At 36.7% G+C, this 19,461-nt stretch overlaps 1 long non-coding RNA gene across 3 annotated transcripts in view; it reads left to right on the forward strand.

Annotated features, from left to right (window-relative positions):
• LOC109390425 (uncharacterized) overlaps positions 1-19,461 on the forward strand; it is an 83,168-nt gene that overhangs the window by 55,653 nt on the left and 8,054 nt on the right. For 2 of the 3 annotated variants that reach the window (XR_002125562.1, XR_002125564.1), the window contains one exon: positions 18,492-18,535. The exons of the other annotated variant lie outside the window; for it this stretch is intronic. This is a non-coding gene — a long non-coding RNA (uncharacterized LOC109390425). The remainder of the gene's footprint in view (positions 1-18,491; positions 18,536-19,461) is intronic. 3 annotated transcript variants of the gene reach the window in all.

Raw genomic sequence — 19,461 nt, forward strand, 5'->3', positions numbered from 1 at the left:
GTCAGTTTTATTTATCTTTTAGAGAAGAACATAGTTTTAGGAGAGTTAGATCTTGCCTCTGTGAGAACTACAGTACTCTGCATGTAGAAGAGAGTAAAAAAGGATTTCAGATTAAATGCTAAATTATTTGTTAATCTCTTACTTTTATTTTGACTGCAATTATTTTTTCATACTAATAATATTATAGTTCCTGAATTTTTTGGGTAAAGATTCTCTTTGAAACTCTAGTGAAATATATGATCACTCTTTTCAAAAAAATTCACACACACACACACACACACACACACACACACACACACACACTCTGAATATAATTTCAGGATTTTTGCAGATTCCAGGAAACCTAGTTATGAACCCTAGTAGCCCAGGTTAGAAATCTCAATTTTTAAAGTATAACTGTGTTTCTATAAATATGTTGACATCAATATATAAATAATTCACTGTGGGAGCTTCCTATTTAGTGGAATCCTATAGTGATTTGTTTTGTAGATTAAAGAAAATTAAAGATGTTTTAAATGTTTTTCTTGTATAATTATGAATTTTAAGGCATACAACTTATTGAATACCAATTTTATGGAATTTTAAACATGTGCCAGATTTAAGTTGCTTATATTTAGTTGTTTATGAGACTGCCTCACCATATGTCTAGTCCAGAGAAAGTAGTTACATCAACCTTTCATATGAGAAAAAAGAAAGATCTACTTATAGAGGAGGGTTTTTAAATTTAATATTAAATAATTAAAATTCATCCTCACATAGACATCTCAAATTAAGATTGTTTACATGCTCTTTAATTGGATGCAATTAAGAAGCTCTCACAAAGCATTTATGCCCAGAGGGAGCCCTGGTTGCATTGACAGAATGACTCTTAACATACACAGATGCCTTGGTATTTGAGTTTCCCTTTGGAAGACTCGATAGGTACATTTTTGTTTTTGCCACAGAAGGAAACAGATGCTAAGAATTTTCATTAGAAAAGGACAGATGAAAAGGTCTGCTTGACAGTTGAGGATATTAAGAGGCTTCTCTGCTCTGCTGTTGTCATTCCAAATTCTCTTCTCATTATAGTAGCCACAGTGATATTGAAGCCAGAACATGCTTTCCTTTGCTCAAAACTCTTCAGTGCAGTCCCACCTCACTGAGAATAAATCCGGAGTGCCTGCCATGGCTGGCCAGGCCCTATGCTTCTGTGCACCATCATGCTCCTCCATCCGCTACCTACACCAACCTTGGTTGTTCTTTCCTGGCCTCCATCTATATCCTTTAGCCCTTGCTCATTTGGCTCCAGACAGATGTCTGTTGTTTGTCTGAAATGTTCCCTGGATATTCACATGGTTTATTTCTTCGTCTCTGTTCAGTATTTGCTCAAATGCCCTCTTTTAATAGGTCCTTCTCTTGTTGCCTTCCTTATCCCTTCTAGCCCCTTCCCCTAGTGGACCCTGCATTCCATACCCCACCTCCCTACTTTATTTTTTGCATGGCACTGATTACCATCAGACATATTACATATTCTATTTAGTTAGTCAGTTTATTCTGTCTTTTTCTGCTAAGATATAAATTCTAAGACGGCACGGGTTGTTATTGTTTTCTTTTTCCTCTGTCCTCAGCACCTGAAGATGATCCAAAGTAGGTGCTCAGTAAAAATTTGTTGAGTGAGGGCCAGCTGAGTGGCTCAGTTGGTTAAGAGAAACAGCAGTTCGAGTCCCAACTCGAGCTGAGCTGCTGCTGAGCTGCCAACAGGTGGCAGGATGACTCAGCTAAAAAAAAAATTTTTTTTTTTGAGTGAATGAACAAATGAAAATGGCTTAATGGAATTTTCTGATAAAATTAATTTCAAATTTTGGTTTGTTGAACTTTTATAAATGAGATTTTTACTTCTCATGGACTTGATCTTATCTGTGCCTGTTAGCTGCAAGGGAAACCCATTTCAGCAAATGCACTGGCCAATTTAACATCGCTTTATTTAATTGTGGCTGAAACTCCTTGGGCTAAAGTAAGAACTTCATGAAATTTGGTAACAATAGTTGCTATAAATGTTTGTTTATAAATAAATAATAAGATCATTCAGTATTATCCCCACTGTTTACAGCAGTGTGAATAAACTTCATGGAGAAACTGATATATTTGAAGAAGTGATTCGGAATCTTAAGACAAAAAGTAAAGTTTGAGAATGACCTTGGCAAAGAAAATAGGCCTTGAGTCGGTCTTACTCCTTTCTATCTGATTAGCAATCATTAAAAGCTCGAACTGAAAGTGGATGAGCTAGAAAGTAAAAGTAACCAAACGTTTTATTTCATATTTAGCAAAATTCTCAGGAGACTTTAAATAAGAAAGGGCTGCGATATATTCTGATTTCTGGGTGATGAGTTCTTTCATGGAGAGGCGAGAGGCTCCGCTTTGTTATTAGAAACTGTTTTGTGTTGGAACAGCATAAGAGGCAAAGGATGGACACGCTTTCAGCAACAGACCTTTTTTTGCTATAAAAAATGACTCTTGGCTAATCCTCTTGGATATTCCTCCACATTCATACCACACTAGCATGCAAAGAGTGATGGGAGAAACTCCAAAGGGATCAGAGCTCCAACTTTGAACCATAGCATGTTGTTTGTAAAACACATACACCTCTTTCTTAGGGCTCAGATTTCCAGGCACCTAGAAATCAATCATATTCATAGGGATTCTTTGGGTTATAACTATTCTGGTTTTATCATAAAAAACTCAGAACATGAGGTCTGGCAAGAATATTGGAAGTATGCTGTTAGGCATATGAAACATAAGCCATTCATTCCTCCGGTAGGTACTGTCAGTGGGCTGTTTTTCCTCCATTAGTGGGTCTGTCAGATTGTGTCATTCTGCAGTTTTGTTAAGGGACTAAGTGAAACTCATAGTTAAACGGATGTCTCAAGAGTGGCAACTTCAACTAATTTTGCTTAAAAAGGCAAGACATTTAGTAATTGCTACTTGGGTGATCCCAGCAACCTCAAAGTAAATCAAATGACCTTGTGGAATTCAATGTAAAATCAAGTGAGAAGAGAGATTTGCTTAGTTTAATTTGGGCTATTTGTGATTTATTTAATTTCTCTGTTCAGTTTTACACTCTAGGGGATTTGTGAAGCTATATGACTGTCATAATCTGTTGGTGATTATTCACATAAGTGATTTTATAGATCCTGCAAGGACAAGCTTTAGATTTGTTTTCTAAGAGCAAATATTATCAAAATTATTGGCATATAAAAGAATCTAGATCAGCGGTTAAACTGGTGAGACATTAAATTCTCTTTCCGTATTGTAAAATTCAAATGACAGGTTATTAGGTCGTTTAAATAAAAGGAATGCACTGATTTGTCAATACATTTCACCTCTCAGAATATTTAACAATAAATATATGATGTTCCAAATTTTAAAAGAATATGGAAAACAATAATTCTTTCACTAATGTAAGGCTTTTTGGGGGGGATGAGGAGGGTGGAATATTCAGCCTCTTTGAATCTATCTTCCAAAATAGTGGTATGTTTCATCTGATTATTTAGCTTGTGTTTTTAGATATTCCTTCAAATTTATACCACACTAGCTGTCCCCTTAGCATTGTGGGTAATGGTTATCTATTGTTCAATAGATAAATCAATCAATCAATCCCTATTGATACTCATTTTGGAATCTATAATTGCCCACAGAAGAAACAGCTAGATAGAAAATTAGCACCTGCAGTTAAAGCATCTGTCCTGGAAGGTTTAGATTTGAGGCTTTTATTTGGAGCTACTTCTTCCTTGTTCTGAAATCTTAATATATATGGTGTAATAATGCATCTAATTGGAAATCTGTGTGAGCCTTTCATGTAACCCCAGCTTCACTTTTTCTGGAGGGTACTGGGTTTGATTTTTGAGCAGCTCCTTACAGGCCTTAAGAGAGAATTCTGAAATGGCTCTGTAATCTATGTTTTCAGCCACACAATGTACTCTAAACCTATGCAAATATATTTGGTCATTTTTGCATAATATAATGGTGTAACAGAAATTTAGCTTTTGATATAGTAAAGTAAAAAAAAAAAGGAAAAAAAAAACCACCTGAACATAAAATCCTGAAAATTTGCTTGTAGGGGATGCAGAATGACATAATACATAAAAGCTTAGATGTGCTATTTCATGTAAGCAAGTAATGAAGATTTAATAGTTAATATTCTTATCAAGTGTTATTACTATACTGAGAATTTACTAGATAGCTGAAGTTTATATCAATGCATGTATATACTCAGAACACAGAAAGTTAGAGTTTTGTAAAATTATTGATTACCAAAAATTTTTTCTTAAAAATTTTTTATTAGTGAATCCATAAATACTCAATATTACCAGGTGGCCCAGATGACATTTAGAGCAGGATAACCCTAAATGCCATTATTCAAGAGCTATTCTGAAGAGAAAAGGTTCATGCTTAGTCCTAGAGATCAGGTTTATGGGCAATTAATGACATGGATCATTTTGCATAGACGAAGGATAAGTGCCAGCCTTCTGGAATGTCTCTTTCCTAAAGGCATCATCACATAATGTTTTTATTAGATGGCTGGTGTTATAGTAAACGGTTCATAAGTCACCTTAAATTATTCCAAGGAAAGAGCTATTGGAGTCAAACTATAGTATTCAAGTACTATGTAACAAACCTAACCCATTTGAGAACTAAATTTGTTGGCTCTTTTTCCAACCTCTGTCCTTTATAAAGTGAAGCAAGGACTCAGAAAAGAAGTTAATAGGGAAGTTTTCGCAAATGCTAAGTATAAATTATCTTCATCCAGGAGTCACAGTGGTGTCAGCCTTGTCTAACTGACACCGGTAGTAGCATGTGCAACTAAAACAGAGGCTGGGAATATTGTTGCTCAATCATTGCAAGACTCTTCACATAATCATTAGGAGTTCCCTTATCCAACACTGTGTGTGCTAACACTGGGTGTGCAGCAGTTCCATCTACTGTGTAGACAATAAAGGGTCCCTCATACAACAATCCGAATATGACTAGAATGATTTCCTAAAATTTCCGTTTTCTTCAACACTCTTAAAACAAACGTTTGTTACTATATATTAAATTGTGATAGGCACTGAAAGGCAGCAGCATATGCCCCTCCAAAATGTGATTGTAGGCGTTCAGAACAAGCTACCCCAAAATATGCTGCTTTGGCATATTGATTATGTTGAGCTGTTGGTACTTGAAAAGCAGCAAATGCAGGGAGAGGCTTTATCTGAACTCCCCTTATCTGCCTAAATACAGATCCTCGAAAAGGAACTCAATTGTCATAAATCCCCAGGACTTTCATCAACCAGGGAAGGTTGACTCTTGTCACAGGAAAGGAGAAGTCAACACCACACCGGACAGGCGGTCACAAACTGTCATACCTGCCATCCACTCTTTAAGGGCCCATTCATCTTTCCCCAAAATCATTTACTTTCTGCTAAATGGCCTACATTTTCCTGTTAAGCCTCTTCCTCTTTTCCTAGTAAGATGGTATTAAGCCTGAGTTCAAAAGCCACCTCAATGGGTTACTTATTTTTTCCCCTGCGTCTCTTCCATGGGTATATGAGGTATACATGTTAATAAACTTCTGTTTCTTTCTGGTTTCTCTGTTACATGGTTCTCAGCCAAGAACTCAGAAGGGTAGAGGGAAAATTTATTTTCCTTTTGTACAGAGCTGGGATCGAAGGCCCAGTCAGGAAAATATGTAAATTTACATTATAGTATGATAATAGCTACAATAAAAGGAAACTTATGAGAGGTCTTCGATCCCTACTGTGTTTGGGGATGGGGGTACAGAGAAGAGGAACAGGGAAGCCTTTTGAAGAAAGTGCTCTGAAACAACTTTGAAAGGATGGAGTTCTTTCCCATGTGATTCAAACAAGGGGAGATTAAGGGCACAGGTATTAAGAGACATGGTATGGAAGGGAAACTGAAAATAATTTTGATGTGCTTGATTGTGAATGGGAAAAACGCAATCAAAATTTAAAAGAAATGACCCCTGAAGAAGACAAATCTTAGCATAAGAAAAGGAAACATGAATAGCTTGAATATAAATGAAATAACATTTTTTTTCATTACTACCCTATAGTGTAAGAACGTGAAACTTATTGGGGCCTTTATATAATTAATCTGGAAAGTGAAATGAATTATTACCAAAAAAGGATGGTTCATCCCCTAAAAGTAACAGGAGGGTGGAGCAGTGATTTGAAAAGAGCGCCCCAAAGTAGTAGGTGGAAGAACAGGGGGAAGGGGTCATCTGTCTTGAATTGCAAAAGTGGTTTGTCCTGCCTCAGTGACCAAAATGGAAAGAAAAGGGCACCCCATTTAAGTAGTTTTGATTTGCATTTCCCTCATAGCTAGCGAAGTTGAGCATTTTTTCATATATCTGTTGGCCATTTGTATGTCTTCTTGGCAGAAGTTTCTGTTTATGTCGTCTGTCCATTTTTTCATTGGATTGTTTGTCTTTTTGTTGTTGAGTTGTATGTGTTCCTTATATATTTTGAATATTAGCCCCTTATGGAAGGCATTGTTTGCAAGTATCTTCTATGCAGTTGGCTGCCTCTTTATTTTGTCAATAGTTTCTTTTGATGTGCAGAATCTTTTTAGTTTGATATAGTCCTATTCATTTATTTTAGCCTTTACTTCCCTTGCCTTTTATGTCAAATTCATAAAGTTCTCTTTAAACCCAAGGTCCATAAATTTAGTACCTATGTTTTCTTCTATGCAGTTTATTGTTTCAGGTCTTATATTTAGGTCTTTCATCCATTTTGAGTTAATTTGGTATATGGTGACAAATAGCAGTCTAGTTTCATTCTTTTGCATGTGGCTTTCCAAATTTCTCTGCACCATTTATTGAAGAGGCTTTCTTTTCTCTATTGTATGTTTTTGGCCCCTTTGTTGAAAATTGTCCATTCATATTTATGTGGGTTTATTTCTAGGTTTTTAATTCTATTCCATTGGTCTGTGCATCTGTTTTTCTGCCAATACCATGTTGTTTTGCATTATTGTTGCCCTGTAGTACAAGCTGAAGTCAGGGAGTGAGATACTTCCAGCATTATTCTTTCTTCTTAGGATTGCTTTGGCTATTTGGAGTCTGTTGTGATTCCATATTTCTTTTAAAAATGTCATTGGGATTTTGATGGGGATTACATTAAATCTGTGTATTGCTTTGGGTAATAGGGCCATTTTAACTATGTTGATTCTTCCAATACATGAACACAGAATGTCTTTCCATTTCTATGTGTTTTCTTCAATTTCTTTTAAAAATGCCTTATAGTTTTCTGTGTATAGGTCCTTCACATCCTTGGTTAAGTTTTTTTTTTCTTTTTCTTTTATTATTTTTTTTATTGTTAGTTTCAGGTATACAGAACAATCAATAATTATCCTTTTTACCCTTCACACTGAAATAACCCTCCTCCCCCATCTACTGCCCTCCCACCCCCAATATCATGCTTAACTATTACAATTCCATTGACTCCATTCCCACACTCTACTCCATGTCCTGTGACTATATGTATATATAATTATAGTTGACATACATTATTATTCAACATCAGCTTCAGATATACAGTGCGGTGGTCAGGCCTCTACACCAACTATGAAGTGGTCTCCCTAACAAGACATGAGTCTATCTGGCCCCCTAAGAAATAGTTACAACATTATTGATTATATTCCCCAGATTGTCTTTTCTATCTCTGAGGCCATATTGTAGTTACCAATTTATCTTGTCTCATTCCTTCCCCTTTTCCTTCATCCCCACCCCCTCCCAGCTAGCAACTCTGTTTTTCCTCTGTGTCTGAGACTATTTCTGTTTACATTTCTCATTTATTCCGTTTTTTAGAATCCACGTATAAGTGAGATCATATGGTATTTGTTTTTCTCTGACTGACTTATTTCACTTAGCATAATGTTCTCCAGTTCCATCCATATTGTTGCAAATGGTACTATTTCCTTCTTCTTTATAGCTGAGTAATACTCCATTGTGTAAATGTACCATAGTTTCTTAATACAGCAGTTAACTGATGGGCATTTCAGTTGTTTCCAAGTCTTAGCTATTGTGAATAGTGCCTCAGTGAACATAGGGGTGCAATATTTTTTTCGGATTAATGTCTTGGGGTTTTTTGGATAAATACCTAAGAGTGAAATTTCTGGGTCATAAGGTAGTTCCATTTCCAGTTTTTTGAGATACCTCCATACTGACTTCCATAGTGGCTACACCAGTCTGCAGTCCCACCAACAGTGCACCAGGGTTCCCTTTTCCCTACAACCTCACCAACATTTGTTGTTTGCTGATTTATTGAAGATAGACATTCTGACTGGGATGAGGTGGTATCTCATTGTGGTTTTTATTTGCATTTCACCAATGCTAAGTGAGGTTGAACATTTTTTCATATGCCTGTTGGCCATCTGTATGTCCTCTTTGGAGAAATGTCTCTTCATATCTTCTGCCCATTTTTTAACTGGGTTGTTTGTTTTTTTGGTGTTGAGTTGCATGAGCGTTTTGTATATTTTGGATGTTAACCCCTTATCAGATATATCATTGACAAATATCTTCTCCCATTCAGTAGGCTTCCTTTTTGTTTTATTGATGGTTTCTTTTGTTATGAAAAATCTTTTAAGTTTGATGTAGTCCCATATGTTCATTTATTTTACTTCCCTAGCCCGTGGGGATGTATCAGTAAAAATATTGCTCAAGGTAATGTCTGCAAATTTAGACCCTATATTTTCTTCTAGGAGCTTTATTGTCTCAGGTCTTATATTTAAGTCTTTAACCCATTTTGAATTTGTTCTTATATATGGCATAAGGAGGTGGTCCAGTTTCATTTTTTTGCATGTGTCAGTCCAATTTTCCCAGCACCATTTATTAAATATACTATCTTTACCCCAATGTAAATTCTTGCTTCCCTTGTCATAGACTAACTGCCCGTATAATGCCTGGATTTAATTATGGGCTCTCTATTCTGTTCCATTGATCTATGTGCCTGTTTTTATGCCAGTACCATACTGTTTTGATTACTGTAGCCTTGTAGTATGTTCTAATGTCTGGAAGCATGATCCCCCGACTTTGTTCTTATTTCTCAGGATTGCCGTGGCTATTCCGGGTCTTTTTTGGTTCCATATAAATTTTAGGATTATATTTTCTATTTCAGTGAGAAATGCCCTAGGTGGTTTGATAGGAATTGCATTGAATCTATATATTGCTTTAGGCAATATGCACATTTTAACTATATTAATTCTTCCTATCCATGAGCATGGTAGGTTTATCCATTTGTTTGTATCTTCTTTTATTTCTTTCTTCAGTGTCTTATAGTTTTCAGAGTACAGGTCTTTTACTTCTTTGGTTAAATTTATTCCTAAGTATTTTATAGTTCTTGGAGTGATTGTAAACAGAATTGTTTTCTTAATTTCTCCTTCCAATAGTTTATTATTGGTATATACAAATACAGCTGATTTCTGAGTATTGAATTTGTATCCTGCTACCTTACTGAATTTGTCTGTTAGTTCCAATAGTTTTTTGATGGAGTCTTTGGGGTCCTCTGTATATAGATGACATGATTGTCATCTGCGTATAATGACAATTTTACTTCCTCCTTGCCAATGTTGATGCCTTTTATTTTTTTTTTCTTGTCTGATTGCTGTGGCTAGAACTTCTAGGACTATGTTGAATTAAAGTGGAGAAAGTGGACAGCCTTGTCTTGTTCCTAATCTTAAAGGGAATGGTTTTAGCTTTTCCCATTGAGTATGATGTTAGTTTTGGGTTTATCATATATGGTCTTTATTATGTTGAGATATGATCCCCCATTCCCACTTTGCTAAGAGTTTTTATCATAAATGGCTGCTGTATTTTGTAAAATGCTTTTTCTGCATCTTTTGATATGACCATATGATTTTTATTTTTATTTTGTTGATGTTGTGTATCACATTAATTTATTTGCAGATGTTGAACCACCCTTGCATATTAGGGATGAAAGCAACCTGGTCATGATGTACGATCTTCTTAATATATTGCTGAATTCTGTTTGCTAAGATTTTGCTGAGAATTTTTGCATCTATGTTCATCAGAGATATCGGCCTGTAGTTTTCCTTTTTTGTACTGTCTTTGTCTGTTTTTGGAATCAGGGTGATCGTGGCTTCATAGAAAGATTTTGGGAGCCTTCCCTCCTTCTGGATTTTTTGGAATAGTTTGAGAAGAATAGGTAATAGTTCTTTTTTAAATGTTTTGTAAAATTCACTTGTGAAGCCATCTGGCCCCGGGCTTTTATTTGTTGGGAGCTTGTGAATTCTACCAAACATTCAAAGAGGATCTAACACCTGTCCTTCTCAAACAGCTCCAAAAAATTGAAGAAGGGGCAATACTTCCTAATTCATTTTATGAAGCCAAAATAACCCTGATACCAAAACCTGGTAAGGATAACACAAAAACAGAAAATTACAGACCAATATCTCTGATGAATACAGGTACCAAAACTCTAAACAAAATTCTAGCCAAATTGAATACAACAATGCATTAAAAATATTATACATTGTGATCAAGTGGTGTTCATCTCAGGGGCACAAGGATGGTTCAACATGCACAAATCCATCAATGTGATACACTACATAAACAAACTAAAAGATAAAAGTCGTATGATTTTATCAATAGATACAGAAAAAGCATTTGGCAAGATACAACATCCATTTATGATTAAAACACTTAATAAAATGGGTATAGAAGTAAAACAGTATAATAAAGACCATATATGATAAACCTTCAGCTAATATTGTATTATGGTTAATGGTGAAAAACTGAAGCCTTTTGCTCTACGTTCAGGAACAAAACAGGGTTGCCCCCATCATCACTGTTATTCAACATAGTGTTGTAAGTCCTAGCCAGAGCAATCAGGCAAGAGAAATAAATAAAAGGTCTCTGAATTGGGAATGAAGAAATGAAATTGTCACTTTTTGCAGGTGACATGATTCTTTATATAGAAAATCCTAAAGACTCCACCAAAAAGCTATTAGAAACAATAAACGAATATCGTAAAGTTGCCGACTACAAAATCAACATACAAAAATCCATTACATTCCTATATACTAACAATGATATTTCAGAAAAGGAAATGAAAAAAAAATTCCTTTTGCACTTGTAACAAAAGGAATGAAATACATGGGAATTAACTCCTCTCCCCCTTTTTAATGGACACATGGTCTTCGCTTCTTACTAATGAATTTATATTAGTAACACCATAATTCATTAATATTTCTCAGGTTTTTTTTTGAGAAATACCAAAGTATTTTTTAAATGTGCCTGAAAAGTATATTTAAAATATATCACATCTGCAACTGTTTCTGGCTGCAATAGAAAGAGCTGGCAGCTGGATTCTTCTAGCAGGGATTCAGCCGCCTTTTCTTCTCAATAAGTGTAAACCGAAGATAGGGATTACTTTTATAAATATGTAATTATGAATTTTTTCAGATTCTGATTAATAATTCATCCCCAACTCCTGTAACATTATATTATGAATGTTAAACAACTGGATGAGTCAACATTTGATATTTAAGGAGATTAAGGGGAATATTGTGCATATATCTTTAGTTTCCATAGCTGCCTCGTAGAATATTAGTAGAATTTAATTTGAAATAAATTTGTTTCTCTTACTGAAGCCACATATCTGCATATTTCACTCAAGAAAGATCATTTTTCTCAATGGACTTTAATAGTCATATGGACTATATGTTGTGGTTCTGATCCAAAACAATGATGCTTATTTGTACTAGAAAGGAGAACCAGATAGAATATATTCCTCCCTCTCCGCATTTTTTAACATGGAATCTGAAGCCTAGTTACATTTTTTTTTCTATAGTATGACATAGCAGTTAAAAGTTAGAGTCCCTCCATTCAAATCCATGTCCAGTCTCTTGAAAGAAATTACTTAACCTCTCCCTGCCTTACCTGTAAATAGGGATAATAAAAATCTTGCCCTCACCGGGTTGTTATAAGACTTAAATAAGCCAATGAGAAGAGTGAAGGGATGAAAAATTACTATGAGGACACATCAAGGGTAGGATTCTTGCTCAAGACAGGGCAGGGATTGAGACATTAAAGGTGGGAGATGGAGAACTTGATGGGCTATTGAGTATGGAGGATTCTCTTTAAATTCACTTAGCAGGATTCTTTGCCAAGACTGGCCTGGGCTGATGGGTAGGCCAAAACCAGGAGGAGTGGGGGAGTGGAGGCCTAGCAGAAAAGATGGCTCAGAGGAGCCTCACTAAGCTCTGGTCAGGGAGAGTCATTGTCAGAGTGTGAGTCGTGTGCACGTTCACACACATGTGCAGGCACACAGTGCTGATGAAGCCCAGGGCAAAGGAGAATATGGGTCTCTTATTCAAAAATTATTAAGAACTTAAAGATAGCAACAAAAGAGCATTAAACAAGACCAGGTCCTGCTAAGCCTGTGGCCTATGTGACTACACAGTTTGCACCTCCATATTGCTGGTTTAAGGCAGAAGCCATAGAAAGTGTTAAGGATCTACTTTAAATAAAAAAAGCCAGAGTAACAATGATTTGAGTCAAGTTAAAAATCTAAAGGTTATCTAACAGTTTCCTTAGTTGTGTTTTTGATTCAATGATTGCCTTGCGTGATTATCAGGGGAAAAAAACTAAAAGAAATAAATGTTAGGGGAGACCCGTAGTACATAAGGAGGCCTCATATATAGGGAGAGTCATGATTATTTTAGGCAAGTAGTCTTTTAAAATGCATTTGTCTGCATATTAGAACCTAGTTTTCAGTCATAATCTGTTCCTGGAGACTTGAATTTTTTAGATAGTATCTGAAAAAAATTAGAAAAATGCTTATATCACTTACTTTTTTTTTTAACCTTCCTATGGCTTTGCCCTGTTGTGTGAAGAATAGAATTCAAACTTATTACCAGGGTTTACAAAGGTATACTAGTTAGGATAGTGGCAGCTGCTATCACAAACAACATCCCAGTGGTTAACAGCTACATTTTTCAGGGATCATAAGTTTTTCAAAGGGAATGACATTGAAAAAATGATCATTTATCCATTTTTCACTAAACTTACCAGCTCGGATTTAAGAAACAAATGGGTCTCTTCCAAAAACTGACTGGTTTCTATCAGCCAATCAAAACTATGATCACTTATTTATTTTGGTAATTCAGGCATCTGCTTTGCCCAGATCATTCCTTGGGAATTTTTTGCTCACCTAACTTCAGGTATGTTTTGATCCAGAAGTGAATAGCATCCTTGCAGAACCGGCTGCAACTGTTTCAGATGATAAGTCTTTATACCACATTGTCCAGAAAAAGGGTGAGTACTTCTTCCGGTAGTTCTCTGAGGTGAGCAAGAAAGAAGCATTTCACACAAACATCTCCTTATATTCAATGAGCCACGTGAGTGATGTTCCCATGTCTGAAGTGGTCAGTGTGGCCAGGAGTGTGTTGTTTGATTCGATAAATCAAGACTTTCTCCTGCCTCTCTGGGCTAGAAAGCATATTCAGAAGCATATAGGCTACTTGGAGGTGAGGCAGCTGCCCCAAAAGCTGACAGAATAGTTGGGAGTAAAAAAAAAAAAAAAAGTAGGAGTCAAAGCTGATTTCTAGTTATATTTGCAGGAGCAAATGGAAGATGCTATCAGTGAGGAGCAGATAAAGACACAAGTCAAAGAATTTAAAGACAAGCATATTGGAAGTTTTACTATGCACCTGTGTGGAAATGGGAATGCTAGCTAAGGCACAAGTAATATTTGTGGGACTGTCAGTGAACTAGGGTCTTAAAGTTTCACCAAGTAAAAAGGAGCAATGATCATCCCCTCTCCTTAATGAGACTGGGTTATTGTGATAAGGAGGTGTAAGTCGGAGGTACAGCCAGATAGAATGTTTTGTTTTATTTTAAGGAGATTGGAGGAGCAAAAAGAGCACCTAACTGACCTCCAAAGGCAGTAATGTGAAGGGTGTGAAAGGGAAAACTGCCACCACTTAGAAGCAGTGTCCTCAAGGCAGAGCCGGGTTTCAGTTAGAGCAACCAGCTAAAGGGAGATTTAGACAAAAATCTGTAACTGTAAGGGACTTTCATATGAGGGACCATGGGGTTCAGAGGCCTGTACTGACAACACAGATCCTTCACGGCTTCTCTTCATATTCATCTGCCACGTGCATGGCTCAGGGTGACTGTTCAGGCATGTGTTCGGCCACAGGTGCTTTGTGGAGAGTGTGGCACCATGCTGGATTCAGGATCCAAACCAAGGTTTCCCTGTAATACAGAGTTTCCCTAAGTCTGTGTGCAGTACTGGGGGGCCCTTCTTGGCTATTCCTGAACCTACCTATGCTGTATGTACCCCTCAAGCTTTTCGTCCTCTATCAACCCCTCTCATTATGGTTTGAGTTTAAAGAAGAAAGTGAAACCAGTTATATCTTACCCTTTAATCTGTCCATTATTTTTCTCTCCAGGTTTCACCAACCTTTCCCCTAAAAAACACACATGGCCACTTTCTAAGGGAAGGTTTTTTTGTTTTTTTTCCCCCCCTGGTTTTATTCCTTTGAGACAGATGACTTTCTATACTATTGCACATCTTTCTTCATCTCTCTTTTAGGCAGCAAGTCTCTTGGCCCACCCCTAATGGCACAAGGTTTAAGGAGAAGGGGAAATCTGTATTCAAAAGTGATAAAATATAGCTGGAGGTTTTAAAAATATCATCCTCATCATATACCATTCTAGAAGGCACACCCACATATAAAGCAAAGTTAGCTTGTTTTCATAAAAGTTGATCTGATAATAGCTCTATCAGACAATGTTTTATTAGCTGCATTTATGCATTTACTTAAAAGTATAATAGTATATAATGATAGTTTTCACCCAAAGGGCCCATTCTCCCTGCCCATCTTCCCTGTATTTTGAGTTACTCAAATTTCGTGGGACTTGTTTATTGCTTGCCTTTCTCTTTTTAAGTGTCCTTTTATCATCTGTGAAAAAATGTTTTTACTGCTATAGTGGTTCCCTGACATTTTATCTGCATGAATGGGCTGAATAACATATATAAAAACAGGGAAAGAAAACATGCAGGCTTGGGAACCCAGTGACTTTTTAATTCTTTGTCTGCTCCTGACTTTGGTTAATTTTGAACCAATCTTGTTTGTTGACGAAGCAGTTACTCCTTGGTGCTTACCCTACTGTGTGCTTGCTCTCTCAGCCACTTACTTCCCAGAAAGGATGTTTCCCTTATCAGTAAGTGGAGAAGGTTAATCAAGATGATTTCTAGGGCTCATTTCAGCTCTTTAGTCTATGAGCTGGATGTTTACCTTACATTTTGTTTGCATATGTTTACAAACCATGAGTAATAAAATTATATTGCTGATATAAAGCCATAGATTTCATTAAATATAAATATGCAAACAAGTATTTTTTTTTCTCCTTTTTATTTTATGGGGAGGGTGACTTCATAACTCCTTTTTTTTTCCTCATCTATGGAGAACTTACCTACAGTAAACATTCAATGAACATTTGTTAATTACACCACATTGAGCCACTTCCTGTGCTGCTTTCAGATGAAGAAAAAGGCAAAACTGAGACACTTTCTGCTGGTTCCCTGTTGAAAAGTGTGCTGAGGAAAGTTAGAGGTGGTTGCCTGTACTGATCCAGGCAAGACGACTTCAAATGCTGCTCTCTGAGCTGCACACTGGGGACTGCCTACCTCCAATTCTTACAAGATTCCTTTACCCACAGGGCTGGAAGAGACCAATATTCTAAGGTTAATAGACTGATGTGGCTCGTGAAAACTGATCCTATACCTCACCAAGTCTGTGGTGGGGAAGTAGGGCTGAACAAAATGCGCTGTACAGTGGGGGTCTCTCAACTGAGCTCTCCGTACCAAGTGGTACTGACAGACAAGACTGACAAGGCTGGGATTTGCCAAAAGGACATTAATGGCTGGCGCATTGCAAGGGACTGGGTAGCATCTTGCCTTTGCCGTGGGGTTTTCTTTAATGATATGTAAATGACAGTAATACTCGTATCCCCTCCAGGTTCCTGTGAGTCGTCATATTAAGAACTCCCACTCTGGTGGCAGTTAAATATTGTGGAAAAATGACTAGGCAGGCAGCTGCCTTTCCCTGTGGGGAAGTCCCCGAAGACTTCATTCTAGTAACAACTGATCATTAAGGAAAGCCCGGAGTCAGGATTCCTTGAGAGTGGGTAGGATTCCTGAGAGTGCTAGAGCAACTTTCTGGGCTCCAGGCTGAATTCCTCTGGCTGTTCTTGACAGAATCTCTAAGCCACCTTGATGGTGATTATCTGATGACAATTTCACAGGCTGTCAGTGACCATTGTGCCTGAGTGGCCCTGCTACAGGGTAATGGGGTTTAATTGCTCTTTGAGGGGGGGGTGAAGGATGTGAGGATGCTTGGGGGTGAAGGGTGGGAGGATATTTTATGAAGAGGTGTTAGGTAGTCAGGAAGGAATCAAAATATATATTCATCTACAGTGTGGGATGGTACTGCTTAAAATAACAGCTTGAAGTTCCCAAAAGCATTTTAAAGCTCAACTTGAAAGAATTGTAATGAGTTTTCTTTATTTTTCTTTGCATTTAGTGGTATTTGTTGAGGATTTCTCCCAGCGAGAGCTGGGAAGGGTGCCCACCTGCCTCAGCCATGCCCCGGTGATTTAGCCAGGAAAGAGGGCTGACTGGTCCAGCATCCAGTTCTCTGTGCATCCCCCACCCCACCACCTTTGGCATTTCAATCTGTTTTGGCACATAAGTACGATGAGTGTGACAGTCTCATTCCTGTCCCTAGTGAATTTCTGTCTCTGTCAGGAAAGCAAATCATGCCCACTAAGCACAGACGGAATTTAGTATGTGACATTGTCAGCAACCTCTATGCAGCCCTGTGTTAAAGGAGAATAGAGTGAGCTGAGGGCTGTTTACGTGGAAATGCTTTAGTGTTGGATGCCTTGCATGAGCGTGTCTCCCCTCAAGACTAGAACTACAAACGTCAGTCTCCTTGTTGGGTAAACGGAGGCAAAGGGATTTATCCTAAATTGCGTGCTGTCTAGCATTGCCCTAGAATGAGACAAAGCCACATGAGTTGTTTCTCTTTGTTCTCCTTCTCTGCTTCTCGGACTGGTGATGTAAGCTCTGGCAAGTCCAATTTGTTTATTCATTTTTCATTGTTAACTGTGTGTTTGAAACTTTAACTAGTATTGTGGGAAATGAGCCATACTTTCTGAGTACCAGTCCCTTTAGGACTAAGCTGCAAAATCTAGATGGAAACCTGGGCTGCACTTTCCAACGTCTAAGATTGTTCCAACCACATTACATTGGAAATTGACTCAAAGTCAACTGAAATCACTACTTGGTTAAAATTTTTCAAAATACCAATTTAACAATTATGATAAATGTATCCGCTATTTGTTTCATGTCTGTGAAACATTGCACATATTCGTTAGAAAGCTAAATTCAATAAAATATACACTGAGCTAAAATAAAAGTTTGATATTGATCTAATGATCTGTTTTACACACATTCTGTGAATCTTCATTTAAACTCCAACAAATCTCAAGGTTTTGAACTAATTTTAATATAACAATTTTGCAGTTTGTCAAAAGCCTTCATAGCTTAAACAAACAAACAAACAAACAAACACAAACATAACCAAAAGTCTTGCAAGGAAGCAATGACAATGATGTAAGTAACTAAACCCCTACTTTAAGACATAAAGTGCTGCATGTGTCAACTCTAAGGCATTCCCCCATGAAGCCAGATGATGTGGAGATAAAGTTGGAATGTGTTGTTATGGGGTATGATAAGAATATTGTCTAGAGGCTGCTTTCAGAATACCATAAACACTTCTTTAAATTTAGAGTTCAACTTTATCAGGAAAGAGAAATAATATCTGAGAATAATCTTAGGCTTATCTGAACACAATGCTTACACCGTGCCTCATGAAATTCTAGTGGACTTCATCTTCTTCATCATTTTCATTTTGAAGGGAATAAGATTGGCAATCAATGAATCTGGAGTCAACCTCCTATTACAAATCCATTTTCAAAGGAGTTGCTATAATGGAACATTGAAGCCATATATGTTACATTTGTTTTTGCAAGCCCATTTTAAAGCTTCTCAGGTGGAAAAGATTCAGATTTTTAAGAGCTGATACCAAGAGCTTTTGACTGATTTGATTGTAGACGTTTGTTAAACTCAATGGGTTCCTGTGAGAAACGCGCGCATGTATGTGTGTGTGTGTGTGTGTGTGTGTGTGTGTGTGTGTGTCCATATACAACCTGATATTTGTAATAAATACTATCTATTATATAATTCTAGGAAAAGCTTGTGTATAAAGTTTTTTTTAAAAATTTTGTAACCTTAATAACTTGAAATTGAATGTATGCTGTATGGATGTCACTTATGAAACATAATAAAATAAACATCTATGATCTCATTCTAGGAGCTGTAATTTTTTTCTACTTCCATTTAATCGAACCATTCCTCTGGTTTCAGGTCAAATATCACTTCCCCACCAAGACGTTCCATCACCTACCAATGTAAACCAGTTCCTTCTATTATTTTTTTATAATAGCATCATTTTCCACATACCATTTGCCACATGTTTGAATTATGGATGCTTAATATTTTTCTCCTCTTCGAAAATGTAGAGCTCCCTGAAAATAAAGTCCATGTCTTTTTGTTCATTTATTTTATGTTCATCTAATATTGAACTTGGGACACAGTACATTTTTCATATAGTTGGAAATTTATTGATAATTATTGAATTTAGATTACATAAACAAAGTTAAAATTATATAGAGTAAGATATTAGCAAATGCTTGGATACAGCAAATTAAATTACAGACGCCTAAGATCACTCCATTTTTGAGACACAATGTCTTGTTTAACAGTAAGTTTTTATCAGAAAACATGAACATTAGTAAGAGAAGCAGTCTGAAAATGTATTCCTTGCAAGGAAAAAATATTGTGCTTCCTTCATGTGCTCAGTGAAAAAAAATATATGTGTGCATATGTAAATATGTATGTGTGCATGTATTATATATTTATATATGTATGTGTGTGCAAGAGAGAAAGAAAAAGAGGAGAGGAGAAGTAATACATCCAAAATTAAATCTTTGTGAAGAGAAAAAAAAATTTAAACTAATAAAAGGACAACAAAGAAAGAAGCATCAGAGAGTGGGGAGGAAAACAGAAGTAGGCATCAGAAGTCACAGGGGGAAGAAAGTTTCATGTTTTTTCTTTTGTAACCCAGGTTTTGAACTAATTAACAAATAAAACAATGAACGAAGAAGGAAAGAAAAGTAACAGCTTTACTCATGATGAACCAAATGGGATCCAAATGGACCTGCCAATAGGATCCTAGAATTAAGTCAATTTACTGACCTGGTCACAGTCAATATTATATCTAGGTATACCAAAAGGGGTCCCCGAAAGGGTAAGACTTAGTATGAGAAGCAGAGAA

This window comes from Hipposideros armiger, unplaced genomic scaffold (assembly GCF_001890085.2).
Source record: "Hipposideros armiger isolate ML-2016 unplaced genomic scaffold, ASM189008v1 scaffold_268, whole genome shotgun sequence".
Lineage (NCBI taxonomy): Eukaryota > Metazoa > Chordata > Mammalia > Chiroptera > Hipposideridae > Hipposideros > Hipposideros armiger.